Source organism: Hypanus sabinus, chromosome X1, assembly GCF_030144855.1.
Source record: "Hypanus sabinus isolate sHypSab1 chromosome X1, sHypSab1.hap1, whole genome shotgun sequence".
Lineage (NCBI taxonomy): Eukaryota > Metazoa > Chordata > Chondrichthyes > Myliobatiformes > Dasyatidae > Hypanus > Hypanus sabinus.
In genome coordinates, this window is record NC_082738.1 from 63,253,799 (window position 1) to 63,266,643 (window position 12,845).

Below are 12,845 nucleotides of genomic sequence, written 5' to 3' on the forward strand. Positions count from 1 at the left end.
GGAATGGGACGTGGAATTAAAATGTGTGGCCACTGGGAGATCCTGCTTTTTCTGGCGGACCGAGCGTAGGTGTTCAGCAAAACGGTCTCCCGGTCTGCGTCAGGACCCGCCAATATATAAAAGGTCACATCGGGAGCACCGGACGCAGTATACCACACCAGCCGACTCACAGGTGAAGTGTCCCCTCACCTGGAAGGACTGTCTGGGGTCCTGAATAGTGGTGAGGGAGGAAGTGTAAGGGCAGGTGTAGCACTTGTTCCCTTTACAAGGATAAGTGCCAGGAGGGAGATCGGTGGGACGGGATGGGGGGGACGAGTGGACAAGGGAGTCGCAGAAGATATGAGGTTGCTTTGGCAAGTAAGGTGAAAATAAATCCAAAGGGTTTCCACAGTTATATTAATAGCAAAAGGATATTGAGGGATAAAATTGGTCCCGTAGAGAATCAGAGTGGACAGCTATGTGTGGAGCTAAAAGAGATGGGGGAGATTTTGAACAATTTCTTTTCTTCGATATTCACTAAGGAGAAGGATATTGAATTGTGTAAGGTAAGGGAAACAAGTAGGGTAGTTATGGAAACTATGATGATTAAAGAAGAGGAAGTACTGCCGCTTTTAAAGAATATAAAAGTGGATAAGTCTCGGGGTCCTGACAGGATATTCCCTAGGACCTTGAAGGAAGTCAATGTAGAAATAGCAGGGGCTCTGACAGAAATATTTCAAATGTCATTAGAAACAGGGATGGTGCCGGAGGATTGGTGTATTGCTCATGTTGTTCCATTGTTTAAAAAGGGTTCTAAGAGTAAACCTAGCAATTATAGGCCTGTAAGTTTGAAGTCAGTGGTGGGTAAATTAATGGAAAGTAATCTTAGGGATGGTTGACGAGGGTAAAGCAGTGGATGTTGTCTATATGGACTTCAGTAAGGCCTTTGACAAGGTTCCGCACAGAAGGTTAGTTTGGAAGGTTCAATCGTTAGGTATTAATATTGAAGTAGTAAAATGGATCCAACAGTGGCTGGATGGGAGATGCCAGAGAGTAGTGGTGGATAACTGTTTGTCAGGTTGGAGGCCGGTGACTAGTGGTGTACCTCAGCAATCTGTATTGGGTCCAATGTTGTTTGTCATATACATTAATGATCTGGATGATAGGGTGGTAAATTGGATCATATTAAGGTAGGTGGTGTTGTGGATAATGAAGTAGGTTTTCAAAGCTTGCAGAGAGATTTAGCCCAGTTTGAAGAGTGGGCTGAAAGATGGCAGATGGAGGTTAATGCTGATAAGTGTGAGGTGCTACATGTTGGTAGGACTAATCAGAATAGGACATACATGGTGAATGGTAGGGCATTGAGGAATGCAGTAGAACAGAGTGATCTAGGAATAATGGTGCATAGTTCCCTGAAGGTGGAATCTCATGTGGATAGGGTGGTGAAGAAAGCTTTTGGTATGTTGGCCTTTATAAATCAGAGCATTGAGTATAGGAGTTGGGATGTAATGTTAAAATTGTACAAGGCATTGGTAAGGCCGAATTTGGAGTATTGTGTACAGTCCTGGTCACCGATTTATAGGAAAGATGTCAACAAAATAGAGAGAGTACAGAGGAGATTTACTAGAATGTTACATGGGATTCAGCACCCAGGTTACAGAGAAAGGTTGAACAAGTTAGGTCTTTATTCTTTGGAGCTTAGAAGGTTGAGGGGGGACTTGATAGAGGTATTTAAAATTATGAGGGGGATAGATAGAGTTGACATGGATAGGCTTTTTCCATTGAGAGTAGGGGAGATTCAAACAAGAGGACATGAGTTGAGAGTTGGGGGCAAAAGTTTAGGGGTAACACAAGGGGGAACTTCTTTACTCAGAGAGTGGTAGCTGTGTGAAACGAGTTTCCAGTAGAGGTGGTAGAGGCAGGTTCGATATTGTCATTTAAAGTAAAATTGGATAGGTATATGGACAGGAAAGGAATGGAGGGTTATGGGCTGAGTGCAGGTCGGTGGGACTAGGTGAGAGTAAACGTTCGGCACAGACTAGGAGGGCCGAGATGGCCTGTTTCCGTGCTGTAATTGTTATATGGTTATATGTTATGTAATGTATGTTCTCAATATTATTTTGACTTGTATTTGCACAGTTAGTCTTCTTTTGCACATTGGTTGTCGTCATTGTGTGTAGTTTTTCCACTGATTGTAATGTACTTCTTTGGTCTACTGTGAATACTTGCAAGGAAATGAATCTCAGGATAGTATTTGGTGACATATACAAACTTTGACAATAAATTTACCTTGAACTTTGAAATTGTATATAATTTATATTTAACTGTATTTTTCTTGTGAATGCTGTGTGCCTGTGATGCTGCAAGTAAGTTTTTCAGTGCACCTGTGCACACGTGTACTTGTGCATAAGACAATAAACCTGACCGTGAAAATTTTACAGGCAGCAATAATTTAAGGAGTTTTAACAGAATACAAACCAGAGGACTCAATTCAGCTGGAAGCATCTATGGAGGGGAATAGACAGTCGACATTTCAGATCAAGACCCTTCAACAGGTCACTACCCGAAACGTTGACTGTTTATTCCTCTCCATAGATATTAGCTGACTTAACGTACTTTACTTCTCTGCATAAAACAAAATTCTCTCTCCCTTTACTTCTCCTCCATAAATGCTGCCTGACCTGCTGAGTTCTTACTGTGTTTTGAGTGTCTTGCTGAAGATTTCCAGCATTGGCAGAATCTCTTGTATTTGTGACACATTGCCTCAGAGAATAGTGGGAATAGATTTAAATTTGGAATGGGACAACTATCTGATGAACATTATGTGTGGGCAATGGGAAATAGCACCTTGTATACAAACTAGAAGCAGGAATACTCGTTCTTCAAGCCTGCTCCATCAAATAGTATCACAGCTGATCTGACTGTTATCACAACTCATTTCCAGCTAATCCCTGAAACTTTCATCCACTAATTCTCAAGAATCCATCAACATTTGCCTTAAAAATATCAAGGACATTGACATCTGCAACCTATTGTGTCTTCATCAAAGATTGACTGACTGAAAGGAGGCAAAGAATGGGAACAAAGGGGGCCTTTTCTGGTTGGCTGCTGGAAACTATTGGTGTTCCACAGGGGTCGGTGTTGGGACTGTTTCTTTTCAAGTTACATGTTAATAATAAAGATGACAGAATTGATGGCTTTGTGGTCAAGTTTGCAAACAATGTAGATAAAGGGTCAGGCAGTGCTCAGGAAGCAGTGATTCAGCAGAAGGACGTAGACAGATTAGGAGAATGGGCAAAGAAGTAGCAGATACAAAATAGTGTTGGGAAGTATGGTCATGCACTTTGGTAGAAGGAATATAGACCAAGGGTTCTCGACTTTTTTTATGCCATGGACCAATGCCATTAAGCAAGGGGTACGTAAACTCCAAGTTGGGAACCCTTGGCATAGACTATATTCCAGAGAGAATTCAGAAATCAGAGGTGCAATGGGCTTGAGTTCTTATGCAGGATTCTCTAAAGATTATTTTGCAGTTTGAATCAGTGGTAAGGAAGTAAGTGTAATGTTAGCTTTCATTTCAAGAGGACTCAATTATAAAAGCAAAGATGTAATGCTGAGGCTTTATAAGGCATTGGTCAGACCACACTTGGAGTATTAAGAGTAGTTTTGTGTCCCGTATGTAAGAAAAAATGCGCTGACACTGGAGAGAGTCCAGAGGAGGTCCATGTGAACGATTCCAGGAATGAAAGGGGTTGATGTATGAGGAGTGTTTGATGGCTCACTGGAGGTTAGAAGAATTATATCATTTAGGGCTATTGAATATTGAAAGACCTAGATAGAATGGGTGTTGGATGGATGTTTCCTGTAGCGGGGGAGTCTAGGACCAAAGGACACACTCTCAGAATTCAAGGGCATCCTTTTAGAACAGAGATGGGAATTTCTTTAGTGAGAGGGTGATGAGTCTGGAATTCATTGGCACAGAAGTCTTTGGAGGCCAAGTCATTTGTGTATATTTAATGCAGAATTTGCTAGCTTCTTAAATAATAGAAGAGTAATAGTTACAGGAAGAATGATACTGCGAGGGATAATAAATTATCTGTGATGGAATGACTGAGCAGAATCGATGTGCCAAATGACCTAATTCCGGTCCTATGTCTTATGGTCTCAAAGAAAGTTTCAAACATACAGACAAGTTTGCATGATGGGCTGAATAGTTCCCTTCAATGCATTGGTGCTCAGTGGTTCTAAGATTGACAGCTTGACTCCACTATACACTGACAACAACTTTTATCTCATCTCAAACTCTACCCCAGGGGATTCACAGTGGTCCATCCTCTTTTTGGGTGCAGGGGATGTCATTAGAAATTAGACGAGTGAGGTTTTGTAATGGTGCATTTTACATATTGACTTTTATTGACTGGTTAGAAAATAAAACATAGAAGAGTACAGCACAGGGCAGGCCCTTCAGAACCTCGACTTGGGGATGTTGTATATAATTTCCTTTAAGTCATATCACTGAGATAGGACCATTACATTTTGATCCAATGAAGCAGTTGCCCCAATTAGCCCCAAAAAGTTTCATGTAAATAAAGGTATAAAAAAGGCAAAGCTACTGTTCATCTGAATAACCAATTATGCTTTTAAAATGAAAAAAGAACAAATTAGAACACTACCAACACTACTACAACACTATAAAACTGTGTATTATTTCCTAATAGTTATCAACAGAGGAATTAATCCAGTGTATGCTGCCATGTTCTTTTGAATGACTAAATTAACAAAACCAGCCTCTAGTGTAGATAATAAACAGCCTTTGTACAAACCTTTTAGCATTTGCATCCTCCAAAACTTCATTTTCATTGTAACATTCAAGCTGATTGTCAATACCTTCAAATTCTTTGTAGTTCTTAACTTGTTGAAATTGTAAAATTGTTTCATTTTCACTCATAGCTGCTTCTGGCATCTCTAAGCCTAAATGCTTGAAACCACAGTGAGCAAAATGGTTCTGAATTGTCTTACAGCTTATTTCTCACCAATGCTCAGTGACAAAAATCACTGGTTTTTGAACATAAACATTCACAACTGATGCTAGTTAAATGTTGTTTGGCAACAGTCTCCTGCCTCAATTGTGCCATGGTGTCCCAAATAAATGAAGGGAGTCCCAGTTATTTTCTAGATTAGTTTTTGTTTAAGAGTTGACCCAAATAAGCAGCTATCTCGATTAACCAATGGCCCAATTAGCTGTAATCCACTGTACCTGTACTCCAGAGACAACGACACATAGATCCTTCACTATCAATCATCCCAGGTGCTGGCATGGTTGACGGATAGATCGTCCATTTATTGTGGTGGAGAAGCTTGTGAGTTCCTGAGATTCTGAGAGCAATGTCATCTGATGTTGAGCCATCTGGAGCTTAGCTCCTGATAAGGTCACCCATGGTGGTGAGGTCAAGGGGGAGATTCCAGAAAAAGAGCGATCCAACCAAGACCTCACAGTGGAGCTGGCGAAAGATGATGACACACCACAATGGCAGTGAAGGCACAGGAATGCTGCATCAGTGAATAGTCCCCAGTCATCTTGCATACCATGCTACTGGACCTTGATCCCGACCTGTCAAGGACCGTGCATCAGCCTCCTTATGTTAAACAAAATCTAACTCATGTGTTCTCCATTAAGGAAATCCACTCAAACTGTGTGGATCCCAGATTGGCCTCTACAGCCACTTGAGGACCACACCAATAGACAATCCCTTAGGCGAACATCATACTCAACTCCAGTGATTGCACTACTACTACTACTAATACAAGTACCATCCAATAAAGATAAAAGTTGGAGAATGGACAGAATTCAGATGGCATTAAGAGGGCACAAGAAGTAGCAGATGATGGGAAGTGAAGTGTTGGTAATTGGTATCTGATTTATTATTGTAACATGTATTGATATACAGTGAAATGCTTGTGTTTGCATGCCTTCCAGACAGACGATTCCATAAAGAAATACATCAACAGTATGAACAGAAGTTTGGCAGTGTTGTGGATAGTGTAGAATATGTGTTATCATATGTTACAATGGGACACTGACATGCTGCCAAGCTGGGTTGAGAAGTGGCAGATGATGAAAAGTGTGAAGTAATCCACTTTTGAAGGTCAAACCTGGAGGTTAATGGCAGGATTCTCAGCAGTGTGGAGGAACAGAGCAATTTTGGGAACCACGTGCAAAGATCTGTCAATGTTGCTGCACAAGTTGATAGGGTGGTTAAGAAGGCGTATGGTGTGTTGCCTTTATTAGTCAATGGATCGAATACAAGAGCCACAAGGTAATGTTGCAATCCTATAAAACCTTGGTCAGACCACACTTGGAGATTTTGTGTTCAGTTCTGATCCTCTCATTACAGGAAGGATATGGAAGGGATGCAGAGGAGATTTATCAGGATGCTGCTTGAATTAAAGAACAACTTTAATGAGGATAGTTTGAGTAAGCAAGGGGTTTGAAATGAAGGAGGATGAGAGGTGACTTTATTGAGGTGTATAAGATGACAAGGTGCATAGATAAAGTGCAATGTTCCAAGGGCAGCAAAGAAGAATATGAGAGGGTGTAATTTTAAGGTGATTGGAGCTGTCAGAGATAGGTTTTTTACATAGAGCGTGGTGGTAGAGGCAGATAGAAACATAGATACATTAAGAAGCTCTTACGTAGGCACATAGAAGAAAGAAAGAATGAGGGCTATGTAGGAGAGAAGGGTTAAATTGATCTTGGAGTAGGTTAAAAGGTCAGCACAACATTGTGGGTCGAAAGCCCTGCAGTGTGCTGTACTGTTCTATATTCACAATATAGTGTTACAGTTACAGAGAAAGTGCAAAGGTCTTGGCAAAGTAGATTGAAAGATGAAGAGTTAACCTTTAGAGTTTAAGAGGTTCACTCAAGGGTCTCATAACAATGATGGAAGCTGTCATTGACTCTGATGGTACATGTTCTCAAGATTTGTCTTGGTTGCACCATTGCACTTCATAAGATAATAAGACCATAAGATGTAGGAGCAGAATTAGGCCATTTGGCCCATCGAGTCTGCTCCACCATTTTATCATGGCTGATTCAATTTTCCACTCAACCTTAATCTCCTGCTTTCTCCCATAACCCTTCATGCCCTGACCAATCAAGAATCTATCAACCTCTGCCTTAAATATATATAAAGACTTGGCCTCCAGAGCTGCCACAGATTCACCACTCTCTAGCTAAATGAATTTCTCTCATCTCCATTCTAAATGGACATCCCTCTATTCTGAGCCTGTGTCCTCTGGTCCTCGGCTCTCCCACCATAGGAAATATCCTCTTCACATTCACTCTATCAAGGCCCTTCACCATCTGATAGGTTTCAATGATATTCTCCACGCCCCTCCCCCATTCTTCTGAATTCCGGTGAGTACAGGACCAGAGCTATCAAACAGTCCTCATATAATAAGCCTTTCAATCCCAGACTCATTTTCGTGAGCCTCCTTTGAACCCTTTCTAATGTCAGCACATCCTTACTTAGATAAGGGGCCGAAAACTGCTCACAATACTCCAAGTGAGGCCTCACCAGTGCTTTATAAAGTCTCAACTTTACATCCTTGCTTTTATATTCTAGTCCTCTTGAAATGAATGCTAACATCACATTCACCTCCCTCACCACTGACTCAACCTGCAACTTAACTTTAGGGAGTCCTGCACCTCAGTTTTTTTGTATTTTCTCTCCATTTAGAAAATAGTCAACCCTTTTACTTCTACTACCAAAGTGCATGACCAAACACTTCCTGACACTGTATTCCATCTGCCACTTCTTTGTCCATTCACCTAATCTGTTAAAGTCCTGAAGCTTCTCTGCTTCCTCAAAACTACCTGCCTTTCCACCTATTTTTGTATCGTCTACACCTTGGCCACAAAGCCATCAATTCCTTCATCCAAATCGATGACGTATAATGTATAAAGAAGTGGTCCCAACACATACCCCAGTGGAATATTATTAGTCAACTGGCAGCCAACCAGAATAGGGGCTCCCTTTATTCCCACTTTATGCCTCCTGTCAATCAGCCAATGTACTATCCATGCTAGTATCTTTCCTGTAATATCATAGGGAACTTGTTAAGCAGCCTCATGTGAGGCACCTTGTCAAAGACCTTCTGAAAATCTAAGTACACAACATCCACTGATTCTCCTTTGTCTATCCTGCTTGTTATTTCTTCAAAGAATTCCAACAGATTTGTCAGGCAAGATTTTCCCAAAAGGAGTGACATTTGCAATTCTCCATTCCTCTGGAACCATACCAGAATCCATTGATTCTTGAAAGATCATTACCAATGCCTCCACAGTCTCTTCATCCACTTTTAGAATCCTGGTCCAGATAACTTGTCTACCTTCAGACCTTTCAGTTTCCCAAGCATCTTCTCCCGAGTAATGGCAACTTCACACATTTCTGTACCCTGACACTCTCAAACTTCCAGTATACTGATAGTGTCTTCCACAATGAAGACAGATGCAAAATACTTACTCAGGTCATCTGCCATTTCCTTGTCCCCCATTACTACCTCTTCAGCATCATTTTCCAGCAGTCCAATTTCTACTCTCACCTCTCTTAACACTTTATATATCAGAAAAAGCCTTTTGTTATCCTATTTAAAAGTATTGGCTAGCTTACATTCTAATTTTATCTTTTCCTTCTTTATGACAGAATAAAAATAATCCAGAATATCTGATCACCTAGTGGGCTTAACCATGAGCTGCTCTAAAAAGCCATCTTGAAGGCATTCTAGAAATTCTCCCTCTTGGGATCCAGCACCAACCTGATATTCCCAATTTACCTGCATATTGAAATCCCCCATGACTATTTCAACACTGCCCTTTGGGCAAGCATTTTCTGCCTCCGGTTGTAATTTGCAGACCATATCCTTACTACTGTTTGGAGGTCTGTATATGACTCCCATCAGAAACCCTTGCAGTTTCTTAGCTCTACCCATAATGATTCTACACTTTCTGATCCTCATTCTAATGTTTTGATTTCATTTTTTACCAACAGAGCCACCCCACCCCCTCTGCCTTCCTGCCTGTCCTTTCAATACAATGTGTATCCTTGGACATTAAGCTCCCAGCTATAATCTTTCAACCATGATTCAGTGACGTCTACAACATCATACCCACCAATCTGTAACTGTGCTACAAGTTCATCCACCTTATTCCGTATATTGCACGCACTCAAATATAACATCTTCAGACCTGTATTCATCACCCTTTTCAATTTTGTCCCCCTTTTACTTTGCAACTCATCCTATTGACTGCAATTTTGCCCTATCAAAATGATAGATAGAGACAGAGAAAAAGAGAGCGAGAGATCACCTACCAGTTTGTACTACTTCCCCTCACCCCATCCCTCCCCCCCCCACTTTCTTATTCTGACTTCTTCCCTCTTTCTTTGCCATCCCGATGAAGGGTTTTGGCCCAAAACATCGACTGTTTATTCGTTTCCATAGATGTTTCCTGATTGCTGAGTTCCTCCAGCATGATGTTCCTAAAACCGACCCTTATCCTCAATGCTACTTATGTTTTTTGGCAATTTTTTAATCGTCCTTTTTAGTCTAATTCCTTATGTTACGCCCGTGCCCCCTCCTTTTTGAGAACCGCAAGATTGCTATTAAGTCAGGTCAGGAGACCCCGGAAATGAGAGAGAGACGTTTGGAATGTCCTGGCCCTCAGCGATACAAAGCCACGGAACAGGTCATTGTCTCTCGGAGACGGAATTGTGTATTGAGTACTATGCTTCATGGAAGCGCTCAGGCAACGTGGGCTGGTTGGGGGATGGCATCATTCCACCCTGATTGACATCTGAGACCCTGTGAGTGGGGATAAAAGAGGGTCTGGGGAACAGCCCTTGACACGCACCAGGAGAAACGCTAGAAGTCCCGTGACAGCGTTTAATAGCGACAGCCGGTGGAGGGCCCACGTGTGTCCTTTCCCGTTGTCCCGGGATTGAGGCTCTACCACGGAAGGTGGCTTAGCTAAGGAAGAGATCACCACCAATGCCATTTTGAAGGATCGACATCATTAAAAAGGAAAAGCGGGCAAGTTTAAACATCTGTCTCTCTCCAACCAAAAGCTGCAGCTTGAATGAACTAAAGTGACTTTTATACTTCCATCGGACAATACATTATCCCCTAGACAACGATAGAGCTATTTCCTATTGAGTATTATTATACCCGGGCTTTTAGATTTAGTATTGACGACGTATATTATCCGTATGTTTGTATTGATATTATTTTTGTGTATTTTTATCAATATATACTGTTAAAAATAGTACCATCAGACTTCAACAGACCTCTCTATCTTTGCTGGTAAGTGACCCAGTTATGGGGTACATAACAATTGGGGTTCTCGTCTCGGGATTTGACACCAAATTGGGAGGCCAGTGAATCGGGCTTGTAAGTCCACACTTGGATCAGGTACGTGGGTAGCCAGACGGGAAACCAGCAAAGATGGATGTGGGTGAATTTATAGAAAACCCGACTCTGGAGGCGCTAGAGGCAGCCACCAAATCGGACTTGATAAATCTGGCGAAAGGGCTAAACCTCACAGAGGTGAGGTTGTCAATGAAAAAGCAGGAGGTGCGAAGGGCCATAACTCAGTATTATATTGGGAAGAATGTGTTTGCAGCGGAGGTATTGGAAAATATCCCTGAAGAGGTACCAGCTAGTGGGACAGCTCAGTTAGAGTTGGAGAAATTAAGGTTGGAACATGCAATTAAGTTCAAGCAGCTGGAAGTAGCTGAGAAAGAGAAAGAAAGGGCCGAGAGACAAAGGGAGCATGAGCTCCAGCTAAAGGAGTTGGAGGTGAAAAGGGAGCAGGACAGGGCTGAGAAACAAAGGGAGCATGAAATTCAGTTAAAACAGCTGGAAGCAGCTGAAAAGGAGAGAGAGAGGGCCGAGAAGGAGAGGGAGAGAGCTGAGAAAGAAAAGGAAAGAGCCGAGAAGGAGAGGGAGGCAGAGAAACAGAGGAAACATGACTTGGAGATGGAGAAGTTAAGGCAAGAGCGAAGAGATCAAGGGTCAGACCGAGAGAAGCGGTTTAATTTTAGTCGGGAATTGTTAGTACCTCCGTTCGAGGAGACAGATGTTGATAGTTATTTCTTGCTTTTTGAAAAGGTGGCAGTGAATCAGAAGTGGCCCAAAGAGCAGTGGGTGGCGTTGTTACAAAGTGTGTTAAAAGGGAAGGCACAACGAGCATATACGGCGTTGTCCCTGGAGGAGGAAGAGGCGGAGAGTTATGACAAAGTAAAAGCAGCCATTCTCCGGAGTTATGAATTGGTACCTGAAGCGTATCGACAAAAGTTCAGAAATTTAAAGAAAAGGTGGAATCAGACGTATACCGAGTTTGCCTATGAGAAGGGTGTGCTCTTGGACCATTGGTGTACAGCAGAAATAGTGGAAGAGGATTTTTGGTGTCTCAGGGAGTTAATTCTGATTGAGGAGTTTAAAGGTTGTGTTTTGGAGGATATCCGGATGTATTTGAATGAGAAGCCGAATAAGTCCATCTCCAAATTTGCTAGGTTCGCAGATGAATACGCCCTAACCCACAAGACCCACAAGTTTTCCTCGAATAAAGGTTCCCAGAGAGACCGTGGGAACGATATAGAAAGCCCGCCGGCTGAGACAGAGGTCCCACCGGGAGCTAGTGGTAAGATTGAGGGGGAGAGGCAAGATGGCCAGAGATTTCCGGGCTTGACCTGTTTTAATTGTGGAAAGGGGGGACATATTGCATCTAGGTGCTTTGCTCCAAGGAAAGAGACAGAAAAAGGGAAAGCAGCAGTCCCTATTGGATGTGCCATGGTAATCAGTAAATCGACAAGAGAGCCCCAGGTAGACAGAGTACGAGAAGAGTCTGAGACTTGTATGTCAAATGGAACCATGTCTGTGAGGGAGGGAGACACACCAGTTCCAGTACGGATCTGGAGAGATACGGGGGCTGAACTATCATTGATTTGCAGTAAGGTACTGGATTTTGGTCGCAAGACGGGAATGGTAGCTGTGAAAGGAATAGGAAAAGGGACGGAAATGGTTCCCTTGCATAGGATCATTATGGATTGTGAGCTGGTATCCGGACCAGTTGAAATGGGGGAGCGATCAGAATTCCCGAGAACTGACGCGGACGTCCTTCTGGGTAATGATTTAGCCAGTGGTAAGGTTTGGTCAGCAATGACGCTGACGAGCCAGCCTATGGAGGTCCCGCCCCTAGATTCCAAGATCTATCCCGCATGCGCGGTCACTCGCAGCATGTCGAGAAAGGCAGCTGAGACAGAGAGCAGTTTAAATCCGGCCAGTATCGAGTTGGCCGAAACGTTTTTACCAACCCTGTACCACGAGGGTTTAGATGGTGGTAAAACTAAGAGTAGTAAAGTGAAAGAGAGTAAGGTAGAGGAGGTAGACCTGCCCTTAGAGAGGAGAAAAGTTATAGGGGCACGACGTAAAGATGAGAAACAGAGCTGTTAAAAGGTCCAGAGTTGGACATGGATGATCTGTCTGGTTTGGCAGAACTGTTTGAAGAAGTTGAAAATTCTAAAGGTGTTCCCAATAATGAAATGAGGGCAGTCCTAAATGAAAAGGGTGCCCTTACCTTGAAGAAGTCTGCTGGGTTGGCAAATGAGGTTGTTTCAGCCCGCGGGGGTGAGTTTACTCCGGAAGGGAGTTGCCCAGAGAGTAGCTGGGAGAATCAGGGGAATTTAGAATTTGGACCGGGTATGGGTATTGAAAGCCTGGAAGAGGCAAATGTCCAATTTGAGTGTGTCCAAGATGTGGATGCACGTGGTACTGAACCTAGTAATGGAGCTCAGAAAAAGTCTGAGGTA